The sequence below is a fragment of the Nelusetta ayraudi genome, unplaced genomic scaffold (assembly GCF_046127955.1).
Source record: "Nelusetta ayraudi isolate G7.1 ecotype Tasmania unplaced genomic scaffold, CSIRO-AGI_Nayr_v1 ptg000120l, whole genome shotgun sequence".
Taxonomy (NCBI): Eukaryota; Metazoa; Chordata; class Actinopteri; order Tetraodontiformes; family Monacanthidae; genus Nelusetta; species Nelusetta ayraudi.
The window spans coordinates 654,001-667,565 of record NW_027466170.1 but is presented as its reverse complement, the minus strand read 5'-3'; the positions used below and the strand labels follow the sequence as shown (position 1 = coordinate 667,565).

The 13,565-nt window shown below is 49.2% G+C and overlaps 1 protein-coding gene across 1 annotated transcript in view; it reads right to left on the bottom strand.

Annotated features, from left to right (window-relative positions):
- Nucleotides 1–12,253, bottom strand: part of numbl (NUMB like endocytic adaptor protein) — a 52,112-nt gene extending 39,859 nt beyond the window's left edge. Inside the window, exon 1 of the mRNA XM_076049765.1 lies at nt 11,754–12,253. The gene's annotated coding sequence lies outside the window, so the exon portion shown is untranslated. The remainder of the gene's footprint in view (nt 1–11,753) is intronic.
- Between the last annotated feature and the right edge of the window lie 1,312 nt (nt 12,254–13,565).

The following is a 13,565-nucleotide window of genomic DNA, read 5'->3' as shown; positions in this document are numbered from 1 at the left end:
GCTCTGAGAAGTGTGTCTGTGTGCGTGCACGAGTGCTAGTCCTTTATGTGTGTGTGTGCATAAAATCTGTTTTGTTTCAGATTCCCTTTAAAAGTCAGCAGACATCCAGTCAGAGATCCGCTTACTGGCAAGCCAGGTCCTCCGCTCTCCTCTCCTCTCCTCTCCTCTCCTCTCCTCTCCTCTCCTCTCCTCTCCTCTCCTCTCCTCTCCTCTCCTCCAGGGTTCGCAGTGTGAATATTAGATAGGGGCAGATTGTATTAGATAACACAGACCTACATAGAGCCACCCACTGACACACACACACACACACACACACACACACACACACACACACACACACACACACACACACACACACACACACACACACACACACACAGGAGCATGATGACTTACAAACACAGATGGTCCTTGAGAGTGTGCACTTGTAGAACACGACTGTTAAACGGCATCGGAATGATGAACCTTGAGAGCTCAATAAGCCTGTTCAGTCATTCTGTGGTGACTCTTCATGCTGAAGATTTATCATCATGGTGCTATTTAAATGCTAACTAGAAAGGAAAATATGAATACAATTCTGATTAATTAAAAAAAAAAGTCTTATTCTTGCAAATTTTCTCCTCAGATCTTGAGAGACACATTCTGCTGTCCCACAATGCTCAAAGGAACACATTCCACACACAGGGGGGCGCCGACCAAATGTCTTTATGCTTTGCTGTGGAGGACAGAAGGGGCTCCAGACGAGCGCTCCAGACGTGTGTTTTACACGTTAGACAGGCTTTGCACAGTTGGAGATGTGCAATTTTTATAAAGAGCGTGAGCAGGGACGCAAAATGTACACACGCTCATCATGCGTGTAATGGCAAGTTACAGTGTGTCATTTATGTCTAAACATCCACATTCACCGGGAGGCACTTTAAGCCATTTAAAAACAGCCACAGGACATATAACTCCGGGAGCAAAGCAAGAATTATATCAGAAATTATATAGAAAAACGAAGAAGATGTATTTTCAGAGCGGCTCTGAGAGAGTTCACTGACTCAGCTGACCTGCTCTCCTCAGAGCCTCAGGGACCCTGACAGCAAATGCTCGCTTCCATTTATTTTCAGCTGAGCTTATGAAATACAGATTACAAAAAAAAACAAAAACAAAACCTCCACCCAAGGACGTCTGTTATACACTGGCACGTATAGGTCAGAAAAGAAACTCAGAAGAAACAGGAAGCTGCAAGTCTTACTCAGCCGGGCAGAAACAAAGGCTGACAGGGAGTGAAGGAGCAGCCGCAGACTTTTGGAGGCGGAGGACTGCACGGCACGAAGGCACGGAGGAGGGAAAGGTGAAGGTGAGGAGCCGGAACGCTAGCAAAATAAATAAATAAATAAATAAATAAATATATATATAACTGCGTCTTAAAGAAAGAGTAACTGAGTCTCGCTGTGGGATTCATCTGTCAGGTCTCGGAGGAAGTGAAGAGTGTGTTGGTTGCGTTGCAGGGAGGAAAGAGAGCGGACCTGCCAGGAGGAAGTGCCCTTGGCTGGCACTCGCTGCACAGGAAGTGAGGGAGCTTTTTCCAAGCACACTGTGGCTCAGAACACCACCCTACTACTACTACTACTTGTTCAAAGCACTAGTCTGTCAATCATCCAGACCAGCCCGCGCTCTCTGCTTGTTGACCAATCAGATGCCGTGCCGCTGAGAACCACGCAAATCTTTTTTTTTTTTTTTTTATTAAAGTCTTCAAATAAAATTCCAGTTTTCCCAGAACATTCTTGCTGCACACGGTGTATTAGAAGAAAAGTTTGAGTCTTTCAACTAAGTATCGCAGAATATTGCACAGCCGTATTAAATCAATTTCATATCACTGCTTCCGTGGAGCTTTTTTTTCACATTTGTCATCCTTTGATGCAACAGTCCCGACTATAATGAGCCACTGAATGTCCTGAACATCCGACCCAATGACGGCTCTGTCCCTGAAATACCCACTGACAGGAAGTAAACAACCCCCAGAAAGGAAAAAAAGACAATTCTGTGCACAAGAGAAGCAGCCACGTGTCCGTCCGTTTGGATCGGTGTGTGAGGGACACGAGACAGAGGCAGCGAGGAAACTTTAAGACTCGGGAAGAGTCAAAGGGGGTTGACATTTTCCTCTGCATTCATGGATTGAGGAGCGACAAGGGATGGATGCACACACACACACACACACAAAACAAACAAAAAACAGAGCATCTGCTGCGTCGGTTCTCTTTGCACATACGTAGCAAGCAGCCATCTGGCAAACAGGATCTGGATCCAGGACACGACGAGTCCCACTGTGGTCAATGGCCCGGCAGAAGCTCTGTGGTTCTCTCCTCCTCAAAGACACTTGTCATCTGCACCGTCACCACCACCACCTCCTCTTCATCCTCCTCCTCCTCATCCTCCTCCTCCACCACCACCGCACTCCAAACTTCGTGCTCCTGCCCCGATGGGAGCTGAACGTGCACTCACCTCTCCCGTCCTCTCACCCCGAGGGAGAGAGTGAGGCTGCGCTAATCACACCGTAGCGTCCCCATTACATCCAATCACTTCCTCGCTGACTGCGCGTCGCCTTGGCGTCCTCGCAGCGTTCCCCTCCGATGCGAGACACACCCTGCGGGAGGACGCTCTGTGTACTCGCTATTGATCTCCCTGTTAAGGCTTTGCTGAAGCCTGAGGAGCCTGAAGCCTCGTCACGTTTATCGGAGAGAAAAAGAATGGAGCGGTACTCTGGATTTCATCATACATGCAGTGCTCTCAGTGGTGCACCACTGCTATCGGCGAGGAAGCTCAGGACTGGGCTCTGAAAATCAATTTCACTTGTTTTTCTTTAATCTGAAGAAGCAGGGTGGTGTGGCTGCCAGGAAGGTTTGTGCAAAAACAACCTGTTTCACAGGAGCAGCGTGCTTTACTTATTCAATTTGAGGAGTCACATGCTATCCCTGCTGCCCATAGGGGGAGAAAAAAACAGAGAGAAGCAAGGATAAACACTTGTTTGTCCGCTGATTGTGAACCTGATGCCAGCAGAATCCCGTACACCAGTGCCAAATTTACAGTCTGAACGCTGGTGTGGTCTTAAGTTACAGGAGGCTGTTAGTTTAGTATCGACTGCGCTGAAAAAAGAAACTTCAATGAGCGGATCAAAAACCGACAGACAGTTTGAAGTTCAATAAAAAATAAATTTTACCTCGCGACAAAAATAAACCCGCTCTGCAAGTGGAATGTCTAAAAATAGAGGAAATGATTCATCTTATTGTTCCATTTGCTCTCATTTTAAAGCATGGCCTCATAAACAGGGCTGCAGTCGCTCCAGATTTTATCCTTTTTCTCACGGTTATGGGTACGATTTTAAACAGCAGCGTTTTTGTTTTTCTGGCTGTGTGTTTGTTGAGTGGTTCACTAGTCTCAGCAAGACTAGTAAGACTAGCAAGACTGTGTGATTGGAGCCCATCGCCAGTATGAAAACCTGAAAACCAGCCACTCCTGCTCCGCTTTAGCCTCGACTTCCTGCACATCATACCTGAGCGGCCGCTAAGTGGGAAAAGGCCCCCCTGACTTGAGTGGCTGGCTGATTTACAGGCAAACTCTGGGCGGCTGCAGCTCGCTGCATACAAACTCCGCTCCCCTACTGGGCCACTCTGGGCTTGACTGGGTGAAACTGGCCACTCATCTTCCTACAGTGGAGACAGTGGACAAAGGCAGGCCTGTTCCTCTGGGAGCCAGCGGGGAATGGCTGCCACTTCTCCGAAAGCAGGAAAGGCAGAGAGAGGGCAGTGGAGTGTGTGTGTGTGTGTGTGTGTGGATGTGGGGGTGTGGGTGAGAGGTGGGGGTGTGTAGTAGTGAGAGAGAGAACTGGATGAAGAAATTGATGTTTTTAGAGACTGCAGTGGAAATAGAGGGCAGGGCACAGGAGAGAAATTTGGGCCCTTTGACATCACAGACGAGGAGCAGATGGAAATTAATTTGATTGGTAATGAGCAAAATGTCAAGGCACGCAGGTCAGGCTCCGTCTAATCGCTGCAGCCTCATACCGTCCTGGCAGAATGGCTAACTATCGCTCATGACGTCGCTTTCCGTTGGGCCTTTTCACACAGCGTTTGCCTCACGGGAGTTGTGACAGGAGCAACGGCCCTCAGAGATGTCAACCTTCTCCTCTTCCTCCTCCTCCTCCTCCTCCTCCTCCTCCTCCTCCTCGCCAGACCAGAAAACCAGACCTGAGCCGCGTCATCTCACCTGCTACCTCATTCCTCCTGCTCAGTCCATCAGCCACGCGTCCTCAAAACCAGTCCGTTCGCTATTAATACTCAGCCGCCGGCTTCGTCCATCTGCGCCGGCCAGCGAAGCAGGGCGGCCGTCTTATGAAAGGCACCCTGGGTGGTCCGGTTCCTTCTGCGTTAATTTTCCATCATCAGTGAGTTTGGAAGAACAAAAAAAACTGACGTGCAACTCAGACATCCGCACATTTAAAGCCGTTCTAAACGTTTTAAACTTTGACGAGACTGGAGAGGTCGACTTGGCTCCACTGGTTGGTTGTCAGAAGCATGCAGGCATTTCATGCACACCAAGAATTTCTGGATAAGATGGAAAGAAGCGTTAAACGAGCTAGCGCAGCTAACATGCTAGTTGGAGGGGAAACCAAGTACAAAATAAAATGCACATTCTTGCATTTGCTCAGCGCTATGATAAAACCAAAATCCAACAACCCACTGCGGAGTCCCTTTAGCAGCTGGACAAACTTATAGCCATTTTATTACGTCTGGCTCTGAACTCTGCTACCATTTACGGCTACAACTTCATTCTGCAGTACTGGTGTTCTTTTGGCAAAGAATGTGTTGTTCCCAGAAAGTCTCACTGGGCTGTTGCCTGAGAAAAGTGACTCATGCACGGAGGGTGAAAGTTTGGTTGTTGTTGTTTTTTGCAACTTGTTGAATGTTTGGTCCCTCGACTGGCTACTAGTCTACTGTTTTGTTATCCCACCCATCCCTGTCCACTCACCATCGCTGATGAATTGCACTTTGCCACACAGTGCGACACCGTCAACTCTTTGAAGTTAAACTTTGACTTCTGTCTGTCAATCTTGCACAGCAGCTGGATCGCCCAGACTTCAACTCTGAAATCTGGCTCATCCAATCGCCATCCCACAGCCCATAATCAACCAGCTTCATTTGCGTATAGAGGCCGGAGGTTCAAAAGCAAGACGGTGGCAAACAGTGGCTGCCGCTGAGAGGTTCAGCACAGCACAGACTGCTTTTCTCGGTGAGCCACAGCTCGGCCGAGATTCCAATCAAACACACAGTAGTGGCTAGCGTAGCGGCTAACGTCACCCCTTGCAGCCTCGAGCCAACCTAACCAGTAGCCAAACTGATTGGTCTGCTTAACTGAGACGGTCACTTTCCGTGGGCTCTTCACAAGATGGAAAAAGAACCCACTTACATTAGAAAATCCTTGAAGCTCACTGGGCCCTAAAAGCAGGATGTTACTGTAAACCGTCTGCCTGCCTGTTTTTATTTCCTTCCCTTCTTCTCTCAGATATTTTTATACTTTTGTGAGCGCCGTGACAATCAACGCAGCTCATTTTGCGACTTTCCACTTCTTTCTTTCTTCCTTTCTTTCTGATTACAGCACCAAGGGCTGGAAGAGCGGGACACATCTGGAGCGCAGCTGGTCACCAGAGACAGGACAGCAGCGGGACTGACGGGAGTGTAGACAAAAGACATAGAGGTAGCGGGAGAGTCATGGACGGTGGATAAGCTCTGCAAGATGAGGTGAGAGACATGACGAGCAGCGTGACAAAGGAGGGGGAAAGAGACAAAAAGAGAAAAAGCAGGAGTCGACAAACTAATGGAGGTGCAGAAAAGAGGAGAGGACAGTCATGTGGAGTCAGATGCTCTTAATCAGCCGCGTTGCTGTCAGAGCTCCTGCCATAGCAACCATGAGTCATAGTGCCAGTAAACAGAGAGAACGTTTTATAACCTGAGAGCCTGGCTGGTGCACTCACACACTTACCGGCACCGAGTAGCAGAAGGAGCACAGAGAAAGGACACAAACTGCTTTCAAGGCACCAGAGAGCAGCTGCGTCTGTGGGTCCGGGTGGCCGTGAAAGCGAACACATGGAGGAGCCCGCAGGAGACAAAATATTACGGCACAATTACGACGTGACCGGGACCAACACATCATCCCTGCGCTCGCCGCTCGGCTCCATCACGGGAGCCATTTCTCTAATAGTCTGCAATACAAACTGTCGGCACAACCCCGAGAAAATTAACTGCCGGACTTCTTGGGAGAGATGAAGCGTCGACCGATGTCCAGCAATAAAGTTTTCTTTGGCGCAGTGAGTTCTCCCCCGGTGTTATTCTGCATTGTTACAATTTATTTTGAACTTTATCTTTGCTCCACTTCTCTCCATTACGGCGCAGGTGTGTGCACGCGTTGGGGCCAAAGCACACACACACAGTGAGATGGGAGTAGTCTGAACATATTATTGTATTTTATTATCAACCAAACAATGAGCTGTTTTTGTTTTTTTCTACAATAAAAGGTTCACTCTTCTGGAGCAGCAGATGAACGGTGCTAAGACACGCCAGTAAACCTTTCAAGATGAATTCATCTTCAATTATTGGATGGATATTTGGATGTGCACCACTTTATTGGGCTGTAAAAGATAGCAGGTCCATCACAAGAGGACAAGCCGTTATCATGGATGGTGCTATGTATGTGGGTGTGGGGAAATTCACAATTCACTTGTCTGCGACTTCATGTCTCTGACTGCCTGAGACTTCCCGTCCTAGACTGACAACCCCACCTCACTTCCTGTTATCACTCCCTCTTCCTCTGCTCTGTCTCCACTCTTCCTCTGGCACAGTGAATGGCCTGATGCGTGTCTATTGTGGCAGCATAGGACTGCAGGCCCAGTCCAACCGTACCGGCTTTGAATAATTCCAGAGGCGTGCGGTGACGGGTCACTTACATGTGGCTTGTAGATTCTGTAAATAACAGCAGAGATTAGAAAGCATTCCGGATGCATCACAGCGCAGACGGGCCATCTGGCTTTATTTACTCCGGCATCACATGGAAAATCCCACAATCAATCTAAAGCGAGGCGTAAACTGTGAGGTAACAACCGACAAGAGGCTTCCTGAAAAGGAGATAAATTACAGAACTCATTCAAGCCGACGCGTCCGAGCTTCGAGAGCCAAACGGGTCAACAGCAACGAGGCAAATCCATCCATCCATCCTTTTTCGACACCTCTCCAGGGTCGCAGAGGTGCTGGGGCCTTTTCCCAGCATTCTTAGCGTGAAAGTAGGTTACACTCTGGAGAATTAGCCTGTTCATCACTGGGCCACTGTTCACCTTCAGAGCTACAGAGAGAAACCCGGCCGACTCTGGCGGGAAAAAAACGTCCTAATTCAGCACAACAAGCACGGGAATCGAACCTGCAACCAGGCAACAGCGCCCACTGCAGCACTGTGTCGGAATAAAGGGGAAGTAAAATCAAATAAATAAATAGAATGAAAACCACTGAGGGAGAAAGAAAATTTGCTGCGCTTGCAACTCGGAGTGACAGCTACTGCGGCGGGCGCCCGAGTCACAATCACGGCTGCGAACCGTTCCCACTTTCCTTGTTATCTGCCGCGAAAAACCACCGTCGCTGAAGCAAAGAAATCAACCGCTGAGCAACACACACAACGCGCACACACACTCAGGGTTCCGACACAGCAGAAAGCAAATCACAGCCTTCACACATGAGCGTCTTCAGGACAGGCGTTCAAAATCCATCCCTGCGATCATTTGTTAAATCCATGAAAACAAAACGCACCGTGCGGAAGGCGCCCCACACGACGGGGATGATGTCTCGCTGCGCCATTAGCGACGGAACTAAACGCGTGGAAGTGAGCGCCTGCGATTCACCGGCTCGTGGAAATCAGATAACTGGGAGGTCTGCACACGCAGGATAAGAGTCAGACAACAGAGTCGGGAGTGTGCAAATACCGTGGGGATGGATTTTGCGGAGGACAAGCGTGTCCTCTGTGCCGCAGGTTGTGTGTAAACTGACAGGAGCACATCCAATAGGTTTCCGACTCAGAGGGAACAAACGGGGAACAAACGCTGTCACTGTCCTTCAAACTTGTCATTCTCTCCTTTTCAGTCTGGTCGGGAAAAAATGCCACCAATTTACTACAACTCACAGCGGGGCGACGTCGATGGCGAGTCTGCATGGAAAGAATTCCACCAAATGCCAGCACAACAAAAGCCTGTGATAATCAAGGGGTCGAAACACACAACGTGACTCCACACTGCTCTTGAGAGAGTCCACTGACTCACAACAGCGACAATTACACAATGATTTTAGCCAAGATTTCCGCAGCGAACCCTTCTGCTTGGCTATATAAGGGATCACGCCAAAATATTAAACCACTTAGCGATATGCCAGTGGAGCTTCTGTTGAGATGAACAACTCTCGCAGAGTTTCACAAAGGAAAACAATTCCACCAAAGATCTGTGTGGGAACACTGGAAGGGAAAAAACCCAACTACACTACTGGTGCGGCGTTATCCCAGAGTCTGGGAGACTTGGCCGTCCAATTTTGTCTTGGAACTGTGACATTTATATCAACTGCAGCCTCCCAGACGGGGAGCCAAGATATGTGAGCTTGCGTGAGAATAATAAGTTCATTTACACGCAACCAGAACTCGCCACACACAAGACAGCGGCAGCTCCCTCGGGAAGCCACAGCGTTAGTTTTACAGCGGAGGTCTCCTGACACCTCAGTAATGCAACACAAACAATTCATAGGCAGGATCTGTTTATCTTCTGGGATCCATTGAGCCATTTTGCGGCTTTCTTTCCAACTCCAGAACATTGTTGAGATGAAACAAGCCTCCATCAACACCGCGGTTTGAAGGAAATAGGTCTTCCTCGAAACTACTATGTCTCTGAAGCGCCTCTCGTCCCGCCACACTCTCCTCTCATCACCATTACCAACTCAAAATCTCATTATCCTTTTCTATTTCTTTAATTAATCCCACCACCAGTAAGGCTAATGGAATTACGTAGTCATTTCATCCGTTTTCTGTTTCCAGGCTTTGGTTTCATTCATTAAAACACATGCATTCGGGAGTGTACGCTTTGTGCACACATTACATACTGGAGTGAGTTATAAAAAACAAAAAAAACCATGAATGTGTGCTTCGCCATTCTCCACGGAGCCGTCAAACTTTTCAAGAAGCAGCAGATTACGTGTTGCGGCTCCCTGCTCTGAGTCAATAAAGGACTTCCTGTCGACTGGAAATGTCCAGAGGTTGACCCGTCTGGCTCCGAGGAAGCGGAGCGGCTGCCGGCAGTAGCAGGGCGAGCGGGTAGTAGAAGAGGGGGGGGGGGGGTCGGATGGTGGAAGTGGAGCTGCTTGTTTAGCAGACCCACCCTGGTCGGCACAAAGAGAGACGACGCCCTCCTCCACCAGCAGCACCCGAGCAGGCGACGCCCTGATTGGCTGCCTGCATGACCTTTGATCCCTGATGCATTGTGGTCTCAGCTGCACGAAAACCCCACACCCGGTTCGTGCGCGCACGCTTGTGTACAACAAAAGGCTGCCAAGTCCTAATGCAGCAGTCGGACGGGCGGAAGAGGGGGAAATGGTGTGCAGCGAGATGGAGTGTGTGTGTGTGTGTGTGTGTGTGTGTGTGTGTGTGTCTGTCTGTCTGTATGTGTGTGCGTGTGTGTGCAGCAGCAGCTCAGCCTCAGTCTGACTAAAGGACCGTCTGACAAGATATTTTCTTTCCCCGGCTCCATCATTAACACACGCAGGCCGTCTCGACAGCCCTTTAATAAAAGTTTTGGGCTAAACAAAAAACTTCCTGCAGTGTCTATTTGTCCAGTCCTGTGAGGGGAAATGTGTGTGAGGCCGAGGGATTAGCTAAACCCCTCATTATATTAGATATAGATCCCCTCTGGGGAGCCTGGCCTACAGTTAAGGGAAGTGAGGGGACTGGCGCTACGATGACTCGGCGCATATGAAGTCAGATTTATGACAATGTAGCAGAGAATTCACAGCTTGAAAGACTCTGCTCCAGTGGAAACCTCTGCCAGGAGATACTCGGACGCACGGTGGAGGAGCTGATGTTCAGTACTTTCTATCCTCTGGCCCAACTGGATTTGCTTGTACTTGGATCTTGCTGCAATCTTCTAGATCCATGCTAGTGTTCCACCTGATAGGACAGAACTGGTCCAATCTTTTAGAACTCATCTAATAATAATCTTTGACCAACCCAAAACAGCACAGGATCAAAACGTCACATCGCAACCACTCTGGAACAAGATTAAAAAAGGAAGATATGGAAGCTTGATTCAAGCTTTGGCGACTCCATGTTAGGTCTTTAATATCCATGGAGTAAAATCACGCAATTGTTACATCACTCCTTTCATTCAAAAGCCTCAAAAGAAAACAGCATATTTATCTGTTCTTTATCTGCGGAGTGGTTACATCAATTCTGCAGAACGTGGGACCCGCAACCCAAACCTGTGCACGTAGCCATGCACCAAACCAAAATCGCACCCCCCCCCCAAAAAAAAAACTTGGCTCTCCTCTGACAGCTTTGCCTGCTGACACAGTCTCTGCCTTCACACACCACGTGACGCTCAGTCGCTGAGGCGGCAGGTCACGGTGGAGGACCCCCCCCTCCTCCCATCTCCAATCGGCATGACTGGCTGTCTGAGGAATGCCATGTCAGTGAACAGATGGGGCTCGGCAGACAATAGAGGCACACGGGCCTCTCTGCACGGAGGCATGTGCCAAATGTTGAAGCTTTTTTTTTTAAAAAAGATTTCTGTGTAACAGCCACGACCTCTAAAGTCGTCTGACAGCCGCCTCACTTTTGCTCGCTGCTGCTGCTGCTGCTGTTTGTGCTTTCTATGAATCTCCAGATGTCCCGGAGCACAGACTGCCCAAGAGATCACTCACTCTCGCCGGTAATAATCCTAATAATACTGATGAGACAACTCAGCTTGAATTTGAAAAAAGACACAATGAACCCAAATGGGGCAAACGTAACCCGGCAGTATGGTGCAATACGAGGTGAGCCTGCAGGCAGGTGGAGACACAAATCTCAACGCTGGACGCTGAGGTGGCAGTGCATAGGAAAACTAGAAGCATTTAAAAACCCATCAGGCCGAAAAAGGGGCTGATCACTCTGCAATCAGTGACTCCTCGAAGCCCGATCAATACCCCCCCCCACCTTATTCCCACGCTAATAATGACGTAATAATCCCAATTCGTGTCAAGAGCAGCATAAAGAGGAAAAGTTGCATCATAAATATGGCATCATTGGAGCATTCCGAATAGATGTTGGCGTGCCGGTAGTTTCGTGCACCGCCACAACAAAAACGCACGCGGATTATGTCTCGTTCGCCACGGATTACGAGTGTAAATCGCCACCAAAAGGCTGAAGCTGCCACATTTCATTCATTTCACACACACACACGCACGCACACAAGGGCCCCGCTGGCCAGCTCGGTGCCAATAAAGCAAAGCGCCATGTAAAACCCCTAAACATTTACAGGATTAACGCCATCAAGCCCACTCACAGATCGGACACAGATCGAGGTCCGGCACCTCGCGATGAGAGGACGAGTATTAATTACAAAAGGCTGCCGTGGAAGTGTCAGCGTGGACGGGAGATGCTCGACAAACCGGCCGGCCGGCCGACCGACCGGACGGTGGGGGGGGGACCAGTGAACTCACCCACGAGAACGACGGACGATCGGCTCTGCGCTCCTCCCCGGAGTCGATCCAGGACCCGGGACAGAAATAAATCACCCGGCAGAGGAACCTGAACGGGCCAATCTCACAGAATCCGCACTGAGAGCCAAAAGTAAAGGAGGTGTGTGGGGGGGGAATCACCCCGATGGAGGCAACAGAGAGGCTATTTGGTGCTGTAAACCAAGCTGCTCTCCTCCTTGCGCGCGCACACATACACACGTGCGTACGCGCGGGCGAAAACCTGAACAAGCACGGTCTATTTTTTTTTTTTTTTCCTTCTTTCTTCTTTTTTTTTTTTTTTCCGTCCTCTCTGTACAAGCACGGCGAGCGGGGGGTCTAGTTCGGTGGGATCGGAGCATCAGCGAGCTACCGTCGGATGCTTCGTTTGTTGACTGAGCGCTCAGCGAGCCGCTTCCCCGGCCGGGTGGGTGAGGCTCCACCCGCTAACCAGCCTTCCCAGTGCGCCCATTGGCACAGGCGGCCGGACATGCAAATCGAGCGTCCCCATTGATGTTTTCCAGAGAAGAGGGAGGAAAACGCACGCGCACGCACGCACGCACACACACACACACACACACACACACACCGGGCTTCTCTCGCTCTGACGCTCTACTGCGCCATCGTGCGTTTGCATGATTTATCTACACAGCAACCTGAGGGATGGCTGCAGACAAGGTGCTTTGCTCGGGAGTGCTCTGTAAGGCCAGAGTGTAAATTTAAGCGCGAGGACACTCAGGTCATTTCGAGCGTATGATATCCATCCGTCTGTCTATTGTAATCGCTGCAGCTAGTGTGGTGGAGCAGCCGTGGAGTTAGCACTGTCGCCCCAACGGTGTGAAGTCAAGTCAAAGTGGTTTCTCTCCAGGTGCTGAGACTTCCTGCCACAGTCAAGACATGCACATTATCTAGATTGTCTGGAGGTGTGAGTGAATGTGACTTACGGATGGCTGTTGGTCCCTCTCTGTGTGCCCCTGTGATAAGCTGGTGTCTTGTCCGGGGTGTGACCCGGGGTGCTGTTTGTCTTTGAACGCTGACCAGTCAAAGTCCACTTTAAAAGTAGGAACAAATGAAGCACCGGGTTGCATCCCCTCATCCCCATCAGTCTAGTGTCACAGATGCAAACACGCTGATGACAGATAATGATACATACAGTCCAGGAGAATCCCAATCAAAATACCCAAATAGTAATGTTTTCAGAGTAAAAAATACTAGCCTAAAGAAAGACTGTACCAGATGTCCCTCCCTCCCTTTATTTATTTATTTATTTTTACTGTGGTGCCGCTACTCACGCAGTATCACATTATTTTTTTTCTATTGAGGGACACCCACAACAATCTGACCGTATGTTGAGTTGCACAAACACACAGTCCAAAGCCGGTCGTTCACTCTTCAGTCTTGCCAGCCCGGCGCTGTTTTAATTTAAGAAAAAAAAAAAAAAAGTGTCTGGGACTAGAACCAAAAAGGACCAAATTCTCTTGCAATAAAATTGAAGCCAGCTGCGTCTTCCATGCACAGAAATTCTCTAACTTTCCATTACGTGAAAGTGCAGCGGAGGAATGTGCTTTGTCTTCTCCTGACATGTGCTGCAGCTGCGAACCGCCGCAGATTCTTCCCCAACTCCACCAGACTGATTTTTTTTTCATTTTATGGCGGGAATCAGAGCTGCAGTCACGGCTGCAGCAGCAGCAGCAGCACTGGGCAGGATGCAACAATGCTGAACAGACACAAACCACATGTCCGAGGCAGTGTACAGCCCAAGCAAAATGTTATTTAGGATATGCCTGCGACATAGAC